This window comes from Saccopteryx leptura, chromosome 4 (assembly GCF_036850995.1).
Source record: "Saccopteryx leptura isolate mSacLep1 chromosome 4, mSacLep1_pri_phased_curated, whole genome shotgun sequence".
NCBI classification, from domain to species: Eukaryota; Metazoa; Chordata; class Mammalia; order Chiroptera; family Emballonuridae; genus Saccopteryx; species Saccopteryx leptura.
The window spans coordinates 124,713,557-124,719,556 of NC_089506.1; positions in this window are offsets into that span (position 1 = coordinate 124,713,557).

A 6,000-nucleotide genomic window follows, 5' to 3' on the forward strand; every position below is an offset into this window, starting at 1 on the left:
ATAAAAGAAATTCTGAGCTGTTAAAGTGGGGAGTGTGGAAGAAGGGGCAGGCCCCTTCTTCTCTGAGAAGGAAAAAACGAAAAGAATATAAGGGAAAGGAGCCAGCTGGGCTAACCGAGTCAGCCAGTGATAAATTATCCCATAGTTACAATACAAAACCAGAACAGCAATATATGTATGTAACTATGGCCAGTGATCTGGAAACCCCTTCCCCCTTGTTTACCCCACTGAAACTCTCCCTCCCCTCTCCTTGAGTCCTGGGAAACCTTAAGCAAAGACATCACATGCCCATTACTTGGATACTGTAAAGGTATATAACCTGTAAGAAAGTCAACTTCGGCCGTGTTTTGGAGCTATAAACACGTGCTCCACCGTTTTTTTGTTTGTTTGTTTTTTGCTCCACTGGTTTTAATAAATCCTACTCCCTTCATCAAGTTGTCTAGGCATTTTTATCCTCCTTTGATTCCTGCAATATTATTATTAATGATTTTAGAGAGAGAAGAGGGGGAGGAGCTGGAAGCTTTAACTCATAGTAGTTGTTTCTAGAATATGCCTTGACCAGGCAAGCCTGGGGTTTCAAACCGGTGACCTCTGTATTTCAGGTTGTAAAGCCAGTAGCCACGGCTACAATCACAGCCGCCTGGCCTATGCAGGTTTGCATTTGATTCAGACAGATGGTAATGAAACAACAGAGAAAGAACTGGTGGGCCTTTTCCTTTAATCGTAGCTCACACCCAGCAGGTGAGAAATACACACAGTGGGAAAACACTTCCCTTTCCATTCAGGGCTCCCAAAGTCACTGACTCATCCGAGTATTCCTAGAATCAAAGGTTTGTACCTCACCAGCCTTATTCACCTCTGTTCCCCATCTCCTTCTCTCTGCACAAACTGGCTTCTCCCTCAGCACTCCGCCATCTTGGCTGCTTCTCCTCTCCTCCATGTGGCCTTTCTCTGCCCCCCTCCAGCATGGGCTCCTCTGCCCCATTTTATATATAGAAATCAAAACCTTTAATCCGATATACAAACAAGGAAGTCTCTGATACAAAGTCACTTATCTGAGGCATAATGGGATTCCTCATAAGAGTGCACCACCCCACATCATGCAACAGTCAAGGGTGTGGGGAAAAGCTTAGTTTTGAAAAGATCTTAGAATTAAAGGATGGGAAAGGCTTAGTCTTAAAACTAAGCCTTAGGCTATAAGGATCCTGCCTGCTTATAACCTGTCCCCCACACCCAATGCAAACTATAAGCCAGCAAACATATACATCATATTTGCAAACTTATTTGACCCACATCCACCCAGTCAGATCTGTGAGTCTGGCTCTGCTAAGGACTGTGCCCTTCCCTTGACAACTTCTCTAGTCACTGGGACTGAAGTTGAGGTGTCCTATGAACAGCAGGTACCTGGAAATGGGGATCGGGGCACATCACCCCAAATTATGGCACCCAGCCTGACCTGTGGTGGCACAGTGGATAAAGTGTCAACCTGGAAATGCTGAGGTCGCCGGTTCAAAACCCTGGGCTTGCCTGGTCAAGGCACATATGGGAGTTGATGCTTCCTGCTCCTCCCCCTTCTCTCTCTCTGTTTCTCTCTCTCTTCCTCTCTCTCTCCTTTCTAAAATGAAAAAAAGAAAGTTAAAAAAAAAAATTATGGCACCCAGCCACTCTGAATACCAAACTGTTGGAGTTTGGGGAAACAGCAGGAATGGGAAAGCAGCTGCTGCTTCTGCCAAGTGAGAGGTCCCTCCGCATTTCACCAGAGAAGACTCAAGTCCTGGGGCTTCTCCATCCTCAATTTTTGTCATACTTGTGAGAAGGAATCCAGGCCAGAGACAGGGCGCAGAACCCAAGCAAAGCACAAAGTTTATTAAACAAAGCGATACATGTGCCCAAGCCACAAAAGGGCAAACTCAGCCAGCCTGAGCACCCTGCCTGTTGGGGACATATGAGTTATATACTCTCAGCTTCAAGATTCGGCTTCCCTGTTATCAGGGCTAATAGACAGGGTTTCAAGGCTCCCTTTGTAGTTTTTCTTGTAACTTTTGGGACACCTGGTTATCTTGTTTTGTCTGGTCACAGGACTGCTGACTCATTCATTCTGTGGGTGAGATAAAACACCTAACCAGCCCCTCTTCCCCTGGCCTGATAACCAGCCATCCTGCCTCACAGCTGCGTGTGAGGGAGCAAGACCAGGGCGGTGAGATGCCGGACAGAGGCCCAGAGGCTGAGCTGACTATGTGTCGGTCAAATAAGTTTGTAAATGTGATGTATATGTGTAAAGGCAGGAGGCAGGGCCAGGGCCACTATCACAGCAGCCAGACCCATGCAGGTTCGCATTGGATTCGGACAGTCGGTAAAGAAACCATGGAGCCAAAAACTGGTGGGCCATAACCTTTAATCCTACCTTGCACCCGGCGGGCAAGTAAAAATACACACTGGGCTCCAAAACCCAGTCACACTCAGTGCTCACAAAGCCACTGACTTATCCGAGTTTCCTAGAATCAAAGGTTTCTAGCTCACCAACCTTATTCTCCTCATTTCCCCATCTCCTTCCTTATCCCAGATACAAACTCTACACAAACTGGCATCTCACTCAGCACTCCGCCATCTTGGCTGCTTCTCCTGGCCTACTCCACGTGGCCTTTCTCTGTTCTCCTCTGCTCTCTCTTGCTAATCTCAGGAACCAAGAGCCCAAACTCTCGTTCCGTCCCCATTTTATAGTGTAGAAATCCAAACCCTTAATCCAATATACATAACAGGGAAGTCTCTAATACAAAGTCACTTCTCTGAGGCATGATTGGATTGTACCACCCCACATCAAGACGGGTGGGAGAGGCTTAATCCCAAAACCAAGCCCCAGGCTACAATGATCCTGTCTCCAACACACATTAATATCACCTGGGCGATGGCATCTTTAACAAAGTGAGCATAATACATTTTATCCGCCCAACAATATGTTTGCTTGCTTTTAGTTTGTACTGGGTGTGGGGGGCAGGCTGTAAGCAGGCTGGGTCATTTTAGCCTAAGGCAATGGTCCACAACATTTTTTGGACCACGGACCGGTTTAATGTCAGAAAATATTTTCACGAACCGGCCTTTAGGGTGGGACGGATAAATGCACAAAATAAAATTATGCGACTGGCGTAAAAACTGTGGTATTTTTAAATATAATTGTCGAACTTACAAGACAAGCGTCAAGAGTAAGTCTTAGACCAGGGGTCCCCAAACTACGGCCCGCGGGCCACATGTGGCCCCCTGAGGCCATTTATCCAGCCCCGCCACACTTCCGGAAGGGGCACCACCATCTCATTAGCCAAAAGCAGGCCCATAGTTCCCATTGAAATACTGGTCAGTCTGTTGATTTAAATTTACTTGTTCTTTATTTTAAATATTGTATTTGTTCCCGTTTTGTTTTTTTACTTTAAAATAAGATATGTGCAGTGTGCATAGGGATTTTTTCATAGTTTTTTTTATAGTCTGGCCCTCCAACGGTCTGAGGGACAGTGAACTGGCCCCCTGTGTAAAAAGTTTGGGGACCCCTGTCTTAGACGGATGTAACAGAGGGAATCTGGTCATTTTTAAAAAATAAAACATCGTTCAGACTTAAATATAAATAAAACAGAAATAATTAAGTTATTTATTCTTTCTCTGCGGACTGGTACCAAATGGCCCACAGACTGGTACTGGTCTGCGGCCCAGGGGTTAGGGACCACTGGCCTAAGGCTTAGTTTTTTTTTTAATTATTTTTTGTTTGTTTGTTTTTTTACAGAGACAGAAAGCGAGTCAGAGAGAGGGATAGACAGGGACAGACAGGAACGGAGAGAGATCAGAAGCATCAATCATTAGTTTTTCATTGTGTGTTGCAACACCTTAGTTGTTCATTGATTGCTTTCTCATATGTGCCTTGACCGCGGGCCTTCAACAGATCGAGTAACCCCTTGCTGGAGCCAGCGACCTTGGGTTCAAGCCGGTGGGCTTTTGCTCAAACCAGATGAGCCCTCGCTCAAGCTGGCAACCACGGGGGTCTTGAACCTGGGTCCTCTGCATCCCAGTCTGACTCTCTATCCACTGTGCCACCACCTGGTCAGGCAGGCTTAGTTTTAAGACTAAGCTTTTCCCCAAACCCTTGACTGATTGCATGATGTAGGGTGGTGCACTCTCAAGAGCAGGGGTCCCCAAACTTTTTACACAGGGGGCCAGTTTACTGTCCCTCAGACTGTTGGAGGGCCGGACTATAAAAAAACTATGAACAAATCCCTATGCACACTGCACATATCTTATTTTAATTTTTATTTTATTTATTTATTTTAGAGAGGAGAGAGAGGGAGAGAGAGAGAGAGAGAGAGAGAGAGACGGGGGAGGAGCAGGAAGCATCAACTCCCATATGTGCCTTGACCAGGCAAGCCCAGGGTTTCGAGCCGGCGACCTCAGCATTTCCAGGTCGACGCTTTATCCACTGCGCCACCACAGGTCAGGCCACATATCTTATTTTAAAGTAAAAAAACAAAACGGGAACAAATACAATATTTAAAATAAAGAACAAGTAAATTTAAATCAACAAACTGACCAGTATTTCAATGGGAACTATGAGTCTGCTTTTAGTTAATGAGATGGTCAATGTGCTCCTCTCACTGACCACCAATGAAAGAGGTGCCCCTTCAGGAAGTGTGGCAGGGGGCCGGATAAATGGCCTCCGGGGGCCGCATGCGGCCCACGGGCCGTAGTTTGGGGACCCCTGCTCAAGAGGAATCCCATTATGCCTCAGATAAGTGACTTTGTATCAGAGACTTCCTTGTTTGTATATTGAATTAAAGGTTTTGATTTCTACACTATAAAATGGGGCAGACCGGGAGCTTGCTCTCTCTTGGTTCCTGAGATTAGCACTAGAGAGCAGAGATAGGCCACGTGGAGGAGAGGAGAGGCAGCCAAGATGGCGGAGTGCTGAGTGAGATGCCAGTTTGTGCAGAGTTTGTATCTGGGATAAGGAAGGAGATGGGGAACTGAGGAGAATAAGGCTGGTGAGCTAGAAACCTTTGATTCTAGGAAACTTGGATAAGTCAGTGGCTTTGTGAGCACTGAATGTGAGTGGGTTTTGGAGCCCAGTGTGTGTGTTTTACTTGCCCGCCGGGTGCAAGCTAGAATTAAAGAAAATAGCCTATCAGTTTTTGGCTCCATTGTTTCTTTACCAACTGTCCGAATCCAATGCAAAACTGCATGGGCCAGGAGGCTGCTGTGATAGTGGCCCTGGCTGCTGGCTTTACACCGGTTCAATGCCGTGGGCTTGCCTGGTCAAGGCACATATGGGAGTTGATGCTTCCTGCTCCTCCCCGCTTCTTTCTCTCTCTCTCTCTCTTTCCTTTCTAAAAAATGAATAAAAAAATTAAAAAAAAGGTAATGGCCCACCAGTTCTTGGCTCCATTGTTTCATTACTGTCTGCCCGAATCCAATGGGAACCTGCATGTGAATGGCCACGATGGCAGCTCCTGGCCATATACCGTCTGTCCAAATCAAATGCCAACCTGCATTGGCCAGGCAGCTGCGATGGTGGCCGTGGCTACTGGCCATACACCGTGGCTTCCCTAAGGGAGGAGAAACCAGAAGAATGCAATGAATGTCTGGGTTCTTACACTCCAGGCTGTGACATCAGCCTTCTTTTATTTATTTATTTATTTATTTATTTATTTATTTTTCAAATTCATTTTAGAGAAGAGAGAGAGAGCGAGAGAGAGAGAAAGAGAAAGAGAGGAGGAGCAGGAAGCATCAACTCCCATATGTGCCTTGACCAGGCAAGCCCAGGGTTTTGAACTGGCGACATCAGCATCCCAGGTCGATGCTTTATCCACTGCGCTACCACAGGTCAGGCAGACATCAGTATTGACTGAGGGAACAAGGGCAGACAGAAAAGTTTGAAAAATAACAAACCACGGGTGTGGCCCTTGCTTGTTATCAGTTCCTTGAAATGAACTTGCAACTCCAATAAGAATGAGTGATAGGATTATC